Below are 15,592 nucleotides of genomic sequence, written 5' to 3' on the forward strand. Positions count from 1 at the left end.
TTCACCTATTAGCATCTGTTAAACTGAGGAATTCCACTCTTTGTCAGTGTGGGCTTTGCAGTGTGAACCCCTTGCTCCCACCCAACCTCAAGGGCATTAATGTGTATGTGTGGAGCATGATTCTTTATTGGTATGTATGGAGGAGAAGAAGAAGAAGAGGAGGAGGAGTTTGGATTTGATATCCCGCTTTATCACTTTCCGAAGGAGTCTCAAAGCGGCTAACATTCTCCTTTCCCTTCCTCCCCCACAACAAACACTCTGTGAGGTGAGTGGGGCTGAGAGACTTCAGAGAAGTGTGACTGGCCCAAGGTCACCCAGCAGCTGCATGTGGAGGAGCAGAGACGCGAAGCTGGTTCCCCAGATTACAAGTCTATTGCTCTTAACGGTAAACTGGCTTACTTGCCCCTTACTTGCCCCTCAGGAATAGCTGAAGGGAGAAAAAGCAAATAAACAGAGTGCAAACTCTGATTATTTTGAGTCTTTAAGCAAAGTGTCCATATCCCTAAATATGGGCACACACACACTTAGGCGCTTCCCACTTGTGCATAGCCACATTTATGTGGGTTGCCACAAAATAAGTAAATAAGTAGATTGGCCTTCCATTGCTCAGGGCTTCTGCCCGAGAGAGGGATGGCAGCCTTCAGTCAACCAGCAGCGTGGGGTGGGAGTTGCCTTCTCCCTGCCTGCACTGTTCTGCCATGTTGTTCTACCTCACTTTGAAAGCTCTCCCGAGGAACGGTCACCTATCAGCCATGCCTTTTCAATATCAGTGAAGATCTTCATTTGCGCAGGCTCAATGCCCATGTTCGTCATCGTTGAATGCCCCTTCCCTCCAAGATCACCCTTTGTGTTAGAGCTGGTGCCTGTCAGGAAGTCTCTCCTCTATAGGCGGCCATTGCTCAGACTCTACTGGCAAACTGCCCCACTTAATTCGGCTATTTGAAATCCTCTGAGAAGCTGCATCACATCACTGGGCTTCAAGCCTGCTCTAATCCTGCCGATGCCTGTGAGATCCAGACTTCTTTTTCAGCATAGCCAGATGCTTTATGCTCTCTTCTCCCCCATCTCTGTACTTCTCAGCCATGTTTGTTGATTTTACTGGGATTGGTCAAGACCCTTGAAAGAAGCCCAAGTTATTTCGAAAGGAAGCCAGTGTGGTGTAGTGGTTAAGAGCGGTGGTCTCATAATCTGGTGAACCGGGTTCGCTTCCCTGCTCCTCCACCTGCAGCTGCTGGGTGACCTTGGGCCAGTCACACTTCTCTGAAGTCTCTCAGCCCCACTCACCTCACAGAGTGTTTGTTGTGGGGGAGGAAGGGAAAGGAGAATGTTAGCCATCTTGAGACTCCTTCGGGTAGTTATAAAGCAGAATATCAAATCCACACTCCTCCTCCTCCTCCTCCTCCTCCTCTTCTTCTTTATTTCTGGAACACTATTAGGAAGGTTCTGGGGAACCTTGGGTGCTGGGTAGCTCAAGAGTGGTCCACAGAGGTTGGTATACCTTTGGGAACCCCATCATTGTGCAGGTCTAGAAGCCCGCTTTCTGGAAGTTTATTGACAGCTCACATGTTTACCAGCGACAATATCTAGGCTGGTTTCCTCACCATAGAATTCATCTTTAGCCTCCATTAGAAACCTCTAATGCAGCCACAAATAAACACTCAGGAAACTCATGACGCAGCTCCTTTTTACTCTCTTATTCTCAGGATCTGTAATTAGTGTGTTTCTCCACCTTCATATCACTACCTTTCTCATTTCCATAGCCTTGCTGCCTCTGAACTCTCATGTTAATCTAAACCCAAGTAATTTGCATTCAAGATTTCCATCCCTTGTGTTTAGACCTCCGTTGCAACTCTTCCTGTTTCCCTAGCAGCCACCTTACATGGATAAGGCAATTTCTCTGCATAGCTCTACCTCTCTAATAAGCTTATGGTCCAGACAATATGGATCTGTGTAGCCTGTATATCTCGCAACAACTAGCCACCTGCCTCTTTTGCCTTCCAGTACTGGTGCCTCAAGCTGGCAAAACCAGTTTACTCAGTGTCCACCATTTTGTGTAAATAATCTCTGTTCATTTATATTGACATTTGTTGGTTCATGCAAATTTCACCAAATAAGAAAGAAAATATTGGCATATCTTTTTTTCCTCTTTTAGTCATCCAGTGTGGTGTAGTGGTTAAGAGCGATAGGATAGACTCGTAATCTGGGGAACCAGGTTCGCGTCTCCGCTCCTCCACATGCAGCTGCTGGGTGACCTTGGGCCAGTCACATTTCTCTGAACTCTCTCAGCCTCACTCACCTCACAGAGTGCTTGTTGTGGGGGAGGAAGGGAAAGGAGAATGTCAGCCGCTTTGAGACTCCTTCGGGTAGTGATAAAGCAGGGTATCAAATCCAAACTCTTCTTATTCTTCTTCAACAAAAAAGAGGCATGCAAGTAAAATTTGTACACCACACTGCATTTACAACACAAATAGTAGGTTGAATGATTAGCTAAAATTAAGTATTGGTGTTTTTTAAGTAACTGTGTCCATTGCAATAAGCCATGTATCATGCAATCACATCCACAAAGTGATACTTTTGTAAATATGTGTGTAAGATATGGGTTCACATGTATGTGTGCCAACACACAAGCAGATCTGGTATTGCTACATGTGTTGATTCTTCTCTTCTTTGGCAAGTTCAAGTTGAGCTCTATTGGAATACTGTTTCCTTTCCTGCTGGCCTGAACGGGGCTCACTGTTGACCTCTGAGGAAGCCAAGGTCTCTGCAGCAGCTAACCTCTTCATTTCAGCACTTTATTCTTTATTCATTTTCCACATCGAGTGATGTCTACAAGAGTATTCCTCAGAAGGCAGGGAGTGAGTACATTAAGATTCCAGCGACTGGGGGAGTAATCTCCACAATTTATTGCAAGAAGGATTTTCATCATTGTTATTGATATTATGTGCTAAAAGAATAATGGCTGGGAGCCCTTAATGATCCATCTTTGACCTGAAATCTAAAGTATACACACTGCTTCTCATCCGTGGAGAGCCTTCCGAAGCTGGCTGAAATAGTGGCTCTGTAGAATTTCAGCGCTGCCATTCTGCGGCACTTGCTGTTTATCCACAAATAATGCAGTCATTCTGTAGGGAAAGGAAGGAGAAGCAAAGGCGGGTGCACATTTTGGCAACCCCAGAAACCAAATGGATTCTGTGAAGGTCTTTTGATAGTACTAATCAGTATGGTAATTAAATTCTGTCCTCGAAGGGGGTCAAGTTCACTTGTTGGTGGGGGAACTACAACTGCCCCCTGCCCCAGCCATGAAAGTTTTAGCTTGTGGGACAGACAGGGGTGCCAACTTGAATGAAATATTGTGGGGGGTCAAGTAAGCCCGGCTCTGCATAATCGATCACATGACATGGTGCACGCACACCATTTAAATGACAATGTCCATAAACTTTGCAGAGGGGCCCTAAAATACTTTATTATGGGGACCGAAGCCCCCACAGCCCCTAGGAATTGGCTCCTATGGGAGCAAATAAGCTTTCACTCATCACCTTTGGATATTCAAGCAATTGTGCACTGACAGCCAAATCTGTGATTCTGTACCTCTTTCACAATGGAATTCCCTTTCGCTTATTTCCTTGGGGGGGGGGATATTGGGGCCACATAATGGCCATGGACAAAATCCAAAGTAGGCAGGTCAAAAACACCCAACTCAGCTCTAACTCCTACCCTGCCTCTCTCTTTCTCTCTCACACACTTGCTCCTATTGAATTTCTCATTTACAGTGGTACCTCGGGTTACATAACCTCGGGTTAAGAACTTTGCTTCAGGATGTGAACAGAAACTGTGCTCCAGCGGCACGGCAGCAGCAGGAGGCCCCATTAGCTAAAATGGTGCTTCAGGTTAAGAACAGTTTCAGGTTAAGAACGGACCTCCGGAATGAATTAAGTACTTAACCCGAGGTACCACTGTATATAAAATGAGGAGGGGTGGCAGAGATGATCTGCTATTTCCTCCTCATTCCACCTGCTCTCTGGACACTCTTGACATCTGCCACACTTGTGAGTGTGCTCTCTTTCTCTTTCTGTCTCTCTCCTTTCTCCAACTCCTCCTTCTCCTGCTTCCTCCACAGAGAATAAACACAGTGATGTCAGAAGAGATCTCTTCCTGCTTTGCCAGCTCACTGCATTTCCTGCCTAAGGTTTCCTCTCGGTGAGCCAGTGTGGTGTAGTGGTTAAGAGCGGTAGATTTGTAATCTGGTGAACTGGGTTCGCTTCCCCGCTCCTCCACATGCAGCTGCTGGGTGACCTTGGGCCAGTCACACTTCTTTGAAGTCTCTCAGCCCCAGTGGCGTAGCGTGGGAGGTGCAGGGGGGGCCGGCCGCACCGGGCGCAACATCTGGGGGTTAGGGTTAGGGGGCGCAAATTACTTGCCTTGCCCCGGGTGCTGACAACCCACGCTACGCCACTGCTCAGCCCCACTCACCTCACAGAGTGTTAGTTGTGGGGGAGGAAGGTAAAGGAGAATGTTAGCCGCTTTGAGACTCCTTAAAGGGAGTGAAAGGCGAGATATCAAATCCAAACTCTTCTTCTTCTTCTTCTTCTTCTTCTTCTTCTTCTTCTTCTTCTTCTTCTTCTGTGCTCAAGGAGAGAGAGGTCCCACTTTTTAACTTGCAGAGAGGGAACACAGATCTGTTCCTCTCTTGTCAGCTCACTCTTTGCATTTCCTTGTCGTGCACAGAGAAAGGGACTTGGTGCTCAGAAAGAAACTCCCCTCACAGCAGGAAACACAGTGAGGGGAAAGGGAACGCGTGACACTTGGCAAAGGGCTTCCAAGATCTGATCATTGGGCCTTTGCAAAGCTCTCAGTGAGACTCCTGACAGTCTTGTGAAGCTCTGTGGAGAGAGAAAAAAATCTCATTTTGACTGAGCCAAGTCTCTGCCTCCCAAACCTGACATATCATTGTCTTTATTATCACTATTATCTCCATCTCTACCTATATATCCCAATATGATGTACAAGATACAGTTGAACAGCCTGCTACTCCTGCTTCTAGGTCACATCACTCAACTCTCAAATCTGACCTTTATCTTTTTCTTAACTACCAGCCAGTTGAGGGAGGGAGAGCCACCCATTTGGTGTCTGGCACAGGTCCTTTGTTCCCTTAATGACCCATTACCTAGGCCATCACCTCACCTGGAATTCGAATTCTTGCTTATATTTTAACATTTGCTGGATCCAAGGGTTATTAGGGTCTCCCCCTCTACAAACACATAACATATATTCACATTACTTGGTTGAAAAACTGCATTGCAAAATTAAGATAAGCCTAAATTTTGAAGGAGTTGGCATATTGTTTTGGATAGTGCAAATGAAGAAAGTTTGCTGTTAAATGTGAATTTAAATTGTGTTTCTCCCCCGTTCCTACCTGCCAACAAAAAATATTATATTAGAGGGCCTTTTCAGTGGTGGCTCCATGCCTCTGGAACTCCATCCTTGGAATGGGATAAATTTTAAACACACTGATAAATTTTAAATAGCTCACAAAGCCCCCCCTCCACCCACTTTTATTTCATATTTATAGTGGTACTTGCCTGCTGCTGGTCTTTGCGCTATTTTTGCTGTCTGCTTTTACACTTCTATTGTTTTCGTCTGCTAATATAGTTTTTTTTCACCGCCTGTGATAATTTTTAGATTAGTTATTTTAGGTTATGCTTTTTTTATTATTTTTACTATTGTGATTTTATAAATTGTTAGTAACAAGTTGAGAGCTGCCTTTTGAGACTGGCAACCATGAAAGGTGGCCTAGAAATGCAGGAAATAGAGACGCAAGTGGGAATCAGAAGTGAAAATTGGAGCCAAAGAACCAAGTCCGGACTGAGGGCAGAAGTTTGGGAGCAAGACTGTGGTCTTTGTTGTACCAGACCAACAGCAGGCTACCTTTTGGGGTACAGGAAAGGCTATGTGGTACACACAGCTCTGTCCCACAACAGAAGGGACTGTCTGGGGACGGGTGTCAGGAGGTACATCCACAGTCCTCTAGCATCCAGTTCTTGAGGCAGCTGCCTCACTCTGCCTAACAGTAGGACCAGCCCTGGCGGAATGTTCCCAAGGGCACATTCAGCTGTCAATTCTGCTCCCCTGAGGAGTAACAAATATAATATTTCCTCTTATGAAATTTGTCATCATTTTGTCATCTCTCATCCCCTGCTGAACAACTGTGCATTTTCTGAGGAAACTTTGGAGCCTCTCTTTACGGACTGTCTTCCAGAGAGTCTTCCTCTTCTTCTTTGGTGATCACTCATAGCTGAGCAAGATTGTCTTCCATGAATATGGTCTTAACCAGGGGTTGGCAAGGTTTACCGGCCATGGGCTGGATCACCCCACGGAGATCATCCATGGGCCGACTGGCACAGCATGATGTCAGAAATTCCATCTGTGCATGTCCACGGCACTGGAAATTGCTTCTGCGCATGCGCAGATGCCAAAAATTGCGCCTGCACAGAAGCAATTTTCAGCTTCTGCACATGCGCAGACATGATTTCCGGCGCCGCTCAGCGAGTCCCCACACTGCGTTGGTTTAATGCAGTGTGTGGGGTACTGGCCGAGTGGGCAGCTCGGGTCGGGGGTGGCTCGTGGGCCGGTAAAACGGTCTTCGTGGGCCGTATCCGGCCCGTGGGCCGCATCCGGCCCATGGGCCGCACGTTGCCGACCTCTGGTCTTAACAGTGTGCCCATAAAGAACTGTGGAGGCCAATTCCGGATCTGCCCATCCTTCCACAGTAGGGACATAGGTTTCTGGGCAGGAGTTGATCACAGTCAGGATTTGCCAAACGTGCCATTCTCTTAGCCCATTTCTCCCTTTTGTCCTGAGTTCATGCTTCTTCAAAGTCCATGACGCCTTTGGAGCGCTTGCAGGCCAGTGATTCCCAGTTGTTGGTGTTTATACTACATATTTTAAAGATTTGCCTTGAGAGCATCTTTAAACTTCCAGAGAGTATGCCTGTCCCAAAAACATTTGCACGAACAAACAATATTGAAAGGGAGAGTATCACCGCCCCAATACCACCATGAGTGCAAAAGTCATCATGGAGGCACAAGAAAGAAGACACCTAGAGGATCCCTCAAGGTATATTCCCTCATGGTATTTCATGATTTTTGTTTATTATTAATTTATTGATTGCCTTCTATACACAAAAGCAGATATAGTGCTACCTCGGGATGCAAACGGGATCCATTCTGGAGCCCTGTTCGCATCCTGAACAGAACATAAGATGCAACAGTGCGTCTGCGCATGCGCGGGTCGCATTTTCCCGCTTCTGCGCATGCGCGTGACGTCATTTTGACCGCCTGCGCATGCGCGAGCGGCGAAACCTGGAAGTAACGCGCTCCGTTACTTCTGGGTTGCCACGGAGCGCAACTGTAAAATACTTATCCTGAAGTGTATTTATCCCGAGGTATGACTGTACACTAAAACTGTACACTCATGGCAAAGACCCATTTATCCAACTAGGAAAGCCTGTGGGAACCAAAGTTTATTTAATTGTTTCTGGAATGTGCAGATAGAGGTCATTGTTATTTTACAAAGCCGGTGCGCTAGCCTGCAGTCCTGTAGCTCACCACATGGGGCAGCAACATGCAGACCGGAAGGTTCTTTGTTCAAGCCCTGACAGCAGAAGAACCCAATAGCTTAGCTCCTGTGAATTCTCAAAGAGCTGCCCCAGGAGATATTCCCTGTGGGTGATGCCTTCAGCACTGCTGAGGCTTGCTGCAAACTCAGCCTCTACGGAAAGAAATTGCTGGCCCTGACAGTTTTGTCCTACATTATCCGCATGGTGAGAAGATTCACCATTGAAACTATTTTCTTGCCTCTGACTACATTTCTTGCATTTACCGCCATATCTTAGAATTTATTAACACCCCCCCACCCCCCAAAAAAGGAGTCCTAGCAGTTAAGTCGTTTGCATGCAAATGACAGTTTCCTCCTTCAGGGAAGCCATAAGAAAACTTTTTTATGCAAATGCACATATCAAAAGAGAATGAAATATTAACCAGCCAGCTGAGCACTTTTATTTTTAACAATGTTCCCTAGCACAGATTTTTTCCAAGCCTTTTGTGTGAGACATGGCAACATTTATTTATTTCTTAACCAAATGTCGCTTTCTGCGACTTCAGTGGTGGAGGGACAGGACAGAATTCTGGTCACAACAAACTTACATTTCTGCTCTGCGTGACAATATTTCGTTTAATAACCTTCCTTTTACATACACATGTTTCCTGAATAATTTTGTCAGAATTTTGGATATTTTTATGTCAGGGACTAGAATGCTGGGGGGGGGGTGTTGAGGAGAATTTGGTATTCGGTGTGGAGGGCTGACAATAACACTGTAATAGCTGACTGGGGACAAGGGTGGCGCTGTGGTCGAAAACACTGAGCCTATTGGGCTTGCCGATCTGAAGGTCGGCCATTTGAGCTCCTGTTGCTCTATCCCAGCTTCTGCCAACCTAGCAGTTCAAAAGCACACCAGTGTAAGTAGATAAATAGGTACCGCTGTGGCGGGAAGGTAAATGACATTTATGTGCGCTCTGGCACTCATCATGGTGTCCCGTAGCACCAGAAGCAGTTTAGTCATGCTGGCCACAGGACACGGAAAGCTGACTGTGGATAAATGCCAGCTCCCTCAGCCTGAAAAACAAGATGAGCGCCGCATCCCATAGTCGCCTTTGACTGGACTTAACCATCCAGGGGTCGTTTACCTTATTAGGTGACTATTAATTTGTGAGGTGAATTGCTTTCTAGGATGGTCTGCTGAGGAGCAAACTATCAGATCAGTCTCTTGATAGCTGGGGACCTCTCTCTGTCTTTTAATGATGTTTGGAGGTCACATTGGTGTGTAAACACATAGCAGCAAAGCCAGTTTTGTAACTGGAGTGGGCAAGGAGAGAGCTCTGCCTTCTTCTGCTAACCTACTGAGGCATAGCTGTTCTTTTCAGCCCCACCAGCTCCTGCATTCATTTGCATTTCCTCCCTATCTCCTGTCCCCTCAGCACAAGGCGATTCCCAGTGAAAGGTGTGAATCCCAGCTAGTCATCCGTCCAGGTGCCCATCCAAGCACCAATCAGACCAAGACCTGTTTGGTTTCAGCAATTTGGAGATCCCTTGTTTCTCCAGACCAGGGGTCAGCAACCCACGGCTCCAGAGCCGCATGTGGCTCTTTTACACCTTTGCCACGGCTCCGGGGCAGATACTAGCGAGGGGAGGAGGCGCATTGTGCGCCCCGACACTCCCCACTGTGGCGGGCGCTGTACTGGCTGTGACGCCGCATGGGGGCGATGCGTGCATCAGTCACGCACCATCCCGGCGTCACCTTCCCGCCCGCCTGCCCGCTACATTGTAAGGGGCATGTACGCTGGTCACTGCATTGAAAGGGGGCATGTACGCTGGTCACTGTTTTGAAGGGGAGTGAAGAACACACACACACACACAAAGGTAACTTGTAAATTTAACGTTTATTTCTATGAGGAGTTATTATTCTGAGGGGTCAAACAAAGAAATAATAAAAAAGTGACAAAAAAGTTATTTTTATAATGACGAGTTTTGCGGCTCCCAGTTTTTTTTTCCTTCGGAAACGGGTCCAAGTGGCTCTTTTTGTCTTAAAGGTTGCAGAGCCCTGCTCCAGACCAACTAATAAAAAGCAGAGAAGCTGACACCGAGCTCAGGATTTAGTGTTCCGTCTGAGAATCTTAGCTCTTGGTGTTGTTTTTTCAAAGCAATTTCTAGTCCTTCTGACTCACGTGAAAATAAGTTCTGTGACAGAAATAGAATAAATTTTGCCACATAAGCAAATATATGTAGATTTGTTTAAGTGAGGCGTAGGTTTTCATTGTGCATAATTTGGAGTACCTGAGTGCAGGTTCTCTCTCTCTCTCTCTCTCTGTGTGTGTGTGTGTGTGTGTGTGTGTGTGTGTGTGTGTGTGTGTGCAGTATGGTGTGATTGACACGTGACAAAAATTTCATAGTACTCTAAATCAGAGGAGAACAGAAGCTATTTGTGCACAGCAATCAAACACGGCTGTTTCCCCTAAATTGTGGCTTTCACAGACCTTTATTTTGATAGATGGCTTTTTTAAAAAGGGAAAAGAAAGCAGGGCATTTTATTTCGAAACATTTGCATCCTTCTATTGCCGAGTTTCATACACAGGTGTCTCACCTTGGGCCTGTTAGGCTTCCCCTAGGGATTTGGGAGTAGGAGGGGGAATGTGCAGGAGCAGGTAGGGGGAGCTGGCCTCTTTTGGTCTAAGCCTTGGCACCCCTCCCTGCGCCATGAATGAATGGGAGCCAGGGGTATACTTGTGAGAGAGCAGCTGTTCTGAAGTGGAACCGGCACGCTTCTGTGAGAGCTGTACAAAAGAGAGTGTGGTCTGAGAGTGGCTGACAGTTCAAAGAGCTTGGCTTTTATTATGCCACACCTGCTGTTGGCCTCATTCCATCTGCCGAAATCCCCTATAGAGGTTGGTTGTTGTTGTTTTTCCTAATGAGGGAAAATTATGAAATGAGGCTTCTCTACACGGTGAGGAAAGGTGTCGAAAGAGAGCTATAAATACTACATGGTTATCACTTCACTGCATTTCCTCTGGAGAACTGCGGCAAGCCCACTGTCGTAAAGGGGAGTTCGCTGGGATGCCATGATGCTCCACTTCTGCCTATGGCAAAGGCAGGACCTTCTTCACCTGCTGTCATAGACTGGCTGGATGCAGAGGAGAGGTGGGAGGTGACAACTGGGGAATCCCCAGGGGAAGAAGGCTCAGAGCCAGGGGACTGGTGGTGGGACGACGATGAGTGGTCAGAGGGAGAAGACTGGGAGGAGGAGGAGGTGTCGGAAGGTAACAAAAAAGTGGGAGAACTTAAGTGGTAAAAAATATATTTCAGATTTCAGTACAGTGGTACCTCTGGATACCCCGTTCACATCCACAAGCAAACGTAACTAGCGACGGCACATCTGCGCACGCATGAATTGCTTTTCGTCGCTTCTGCGCATGCGCGTGACATCATTTTGAGCATCTGCGCATGCGCAAGCGGTGATACCCAGAAGTAACACGCTCTGTTACTTCCGGGTTGCTGCGAAGTGCAACTTGAACGTGCTCCACATGAAGCATATTCAACCCGAGGTATGACTGTACTGGTCTAAACCACTGAGCCTCTTGGGCTTGCCGATCAGAAGGCCGGCAGTTTGGATCCCTGCGATGGGGTGAGCTCCTGTTGCTCGGTCCCAGCTCCTGCCAACCTAGCAGTTCGAAAGCACCTCAAAGTGCAAGTAGATAAATAGGTACCACTGCGGCAGGAAGGTAAATGGCGTTTCCACGCACTCTGATTTCTGTCACAGTGTTCTTTTGCACCAGAAGCGGTTTAGTCCTGCTGGCCACATGACCCGGAAAGCTGTCTGAGGACAAACGCCAGCTCCCTAGGCCTGAAAGCAAGATGAGCGCCGCAACCCCATAGTCATCTTTGATTGGACATAACCATCCAGGGGTCCTTTACCTTTTACCTTTACTGGCCCTAACATGAGTAAAGCCAGGCTCAGTGGAGACTGAAAATTAAAAATCAAATCCACTATTTTACATCCTTGGTAACCTTGAACTCCAGACCTACCCAAGAGCCGATGAGAACTTGTAATAGAAAGCCAGTCTGCAGAATTCTGAACTGATCAGTAATCACTAATCAGTAATTTTCCAGAGCATGTAATTGTCACAGGAATGGGGAATAAAGATGGGCGGGCAGGGGGAGTTATTGAATCTTGCTCTGAGTGCATTTGTTCAGGGCACAACATACGATGCATGTTGAGGCTAGATATGGATTATAATGAAAAGGATTTGCATATTTCCCACAAAGTTTGGGTGTGTTGAATAACAACAACTAAAAAGCATCTTTTTTTGGGGGGGTGAGAATTCAGCAATTTGGAGCACTTGCCATTAAACTGCCAGTGAAATACTTAGAATGTGGGTTTAGCAGAAGTTTGATTAGCATACGCATCTGGGATGAGATAAACACTACAGCTTGGATTCAGAGATGTACCAGGGGAAAGTGGTTGATGGAAGGTGATTCTCCACTCCACTTTTTCCTTAGGCAGCCCCCCCAAAACCCTATTCTGAAGGCTGGGGACCCGTCCTGAATGTGGTGGACTGTGGCAGAAGGAGGGAGCATCGCCAAAAATCAGACTGAAGCGCTTTCCATGAGCACAGCTGCCACAGACCTCGTCATTCAGGGAGTAGACTGACCTTCAGAAAATGGCTTCCTGGCGCAGATTGGGGGCTCCTGAGGGATAAAAGCCACCTCCCACAAAGCCCCTTCTGCTGGCATTACTCTGAGCCCACACCCACGTCCACACATCTGGGAACCGCTGTTTATTCTCAAATGCTTTCTCGGAAGGGGGTTTAAGTGAGTTGGCGATCAGATATTTCCATGATGTTGGTGGACAAGGTGACCTGCAGGGGAAGTTGTGGGAGAGAAGCAAAGCTGGAGAAGGTAAGTTCCCACCTCTCTCAGTACAGCCAACTCACAGCAACCTAGGACACAGCTGGTGTTCAGTTCCCTGACCTGTGTGTATGCATGTGTGTGAAAAGTAGCCACAAGAGCCTGAAATCACGAGTGCAAGGTGCTTACCATTATGCCTCATCAATTCTCCTGCTCTGTGGGACTTTCTTTTGAATGGGCATATGTAAGATCATGCTAGCTGTCTCTTCCCTCCATCCAGTGTGATTTTTTTACACTGTTTTTTGTGATTTACATTTGTTACTGGTGAGCAAAAAACAACCTTGGAACTCATCTGCCATGCTAAAACTTGACAAGAAGAAGAGAAGAGTTTGGATTTGATATCCCGCTTTATCACTACCCAAAGGAGTCTCAAAGCAGCTAACATTCTCCTTTCCCTTCCTCCCCCACAACAAACACTCTGCGAGGTGAGTGAGGCTGAGAGACTTCAGAGAAGTGTGACTGGCCCAAGGTCACCCAGCAGCTGCATGTGGAGGAGCGGAGACACGAACCCGGTTCCCCAGATTACGAGTCTGCTGCTCTTAACCACTACACCACACTGGCTCTCAAGGGACAAGGGACGAGGGGGGTAATGAAGAGCACACATATCCCATAATACTTGTACCGTTGTATGCCAGCTGTGCCCGTTTCCAAAAGACCTGTGACACAGCTTGTAAAACAAAAAGGAAGGGAGAAAAAGAAAATTGTAATGAAAGGGGAAATGATCTGAAATCGACTATTCTCACACAAGGAGCAGAGAGTTTCGTCTTCCCTGTAATCACGGGATGCGGCTTTGAGAGTTGCAGGAGGAGTTGCTGACAAAAAACTCTCAAGCACTTATCCAGTACTGCTTCCTACTATCAGTGCCACAGCATTCCCAAAAGCCGTCCAATTTGCAATGGCCTTGCAGGATGAGGAAAGGGCTGCCTTCTTCCAGCAACACCCCACTATGCGTTGAGTGCTGGGAAAATGTGATATCTCTAGCATAGCAGCATTCTTTGAGGGAAGATGGTTGAAACCCACACATCAATGGAAACTGATTGGCCAGAATGTACTGTGGAAACAAATGGGTTTAAGTACACCAAACCCAGGTTTGGATTGTGGCCATTGTCTGGAAGGGCCCTAATATGCTACCCAGCAGCTACCATGCTGTGTTTTGTGTATTTAAGATGTTTCATTTTTATCTTGCAAGGGCAGCGTTGGAAAGGTTCCACATTCTGCAGACATCAGCACTTTAGGGACATTGCAAATATTTTGGCTCATTTCTAAAGACATTTTGCTCTATACGTGTTTTCTTCCGCTATGATATTATATTCACATACAGTAGGATGTTATTGACATCAAAGGGGGGGGGGAGGATAAATATTAACAGAGGAACACACGTTGCACCAATATATATTTTCTCTCTCTTTCTAATACACCAGTGATAAACATGTGCTGGTTTTTTAGATCAAATAATTTATCTTTAGGGATTGTTTCTTAACTAAGATTTCCTACAGGTTCTCTCCAGGGACTGAACTATGAATATACAAAATATAACTGTATAAATCAGTCTAAGAATTTGCGGATTTTCACTTGATCAGAATTGCAGACTGTCTTACTGGGACTTCAGCAGAAATAAACACCAGCGGTAGGCCTTGTATCATGAGGTTGTGGGGGGAAAGATTAAAAACTGATCCTAAATATATGCACAGTCGCAATGGGAAAGTGCTTGCAGCAATTTAGAAACTGTGCTATCCTGCAAGAAACAAACAGGGACAAATGATATATAATGAACTGGAAAAAATGTTGAAAATAACTTTTCCTAAGAAACCAGAAACTTTTCTTTTGGGTATTGCAGGACCAGAGATCCCGAAGGACCAGATGAAACTATTTATGGACGCAACCACGGCTGCGTTGATTCTGTAAGCCCAGAAATGGAAAGAGGGTACAACTCCAACCAAAGAAGAGTGGCAGATAAAATTGATGAACTATGCTAAGATGGCAAATCTTACAGGAAAAACCAGGAACCAGGAAGAGGAGGTTTTTAATAAAGAATGGGGAAATTTTATAATTTATTTGAAAAAACTATTGTAAACAATTACACACATTGGTAGGTTTGACAGAAAACTTGTAGCAAAAAATTGAACTATGGAATGATAAAGGATTTCTAAGAATAGATTTATGAAAGAGATGCAGAGGGGGAAATCATTATATTAAGATCCACAATGGGGGGAAGTCAAAGGGGATTATATGTTTATGTTTTTAATTCGCTTGTTTATGTAAAATAGAAAATGCACACATACACACACACAGGCAAATCTGCACTACTCACCCCATCTCTTCCAGACTTTAACATATTTTACTGCCACATCTGTTGGATTGATTTTTATATGGAGGAACAGCAAAATAATATCTCCTTAAGAGCAACAAAACACTACGTGTGAGCTTCTGAGCTTCACAGAATTCTTCCTCAGGCTAGATATGCAAAAAAGAAATGTGCTTCCAGGGCTGGATGCAACGTTAAGCCCTGGCTGCACTCTCTTCCAGTCTTAAGATGATAATAGAGAAAGTTTGTGAAGCCTAATGGGGTTAGAATTCAGTTGCAAGCAGGATTCAAGTTACACAGTGTCATGCTGGGACACAGAAGCGAATGGAAAAACTTCTTCTGTAAACGGAAGGGTTCTGGGTTTGTTTTGTTTTCATTCTTGTTTCTATTATGTATTTTGTGTTTTTATTTTGTATATTTCTGCTGTGAACCATCCTGAAATCCTCAGTTGAAGTGTGATATAGGAGAATTCACTGGGTCCTTTGTAAGTCAGAAAAAAATGTTCAGGGGAAATGTTGTAACCAGAAATTTTGGTGCTAATTCTTGTTGCATTTGTTTTTTTAGCCCACCAGCCTCTCCCTGATTGGCTCAGGTCTGGTACTGCAGAAATACGGAAAACCAAAACATGTGCAGCCAGTAAAAGAAAACAGTGTTCCTTTGACACGACCTGTTTCCCCTTTAAAGGACAGGGACAATGACACAGGTTGACAGGAAGGTGTCAGCAATTTTTGTGAAAATAGCAGCTGCCACCACAGATCCCACCAGCTTCAA

Source organism: Podarcis liolepis (assembly GCF_965112155.1).
Source record: "Podarcis liolepis genome assembly, chromosome: 3".
In the NCBI taxonomy this organism is placed as follows: domain Eukaryota; kingdom Metazoa; phylum Chordata; class Lepidosauria; order Squamata; family Lacertidae; genus Podarcis; species Podarcis liolepis.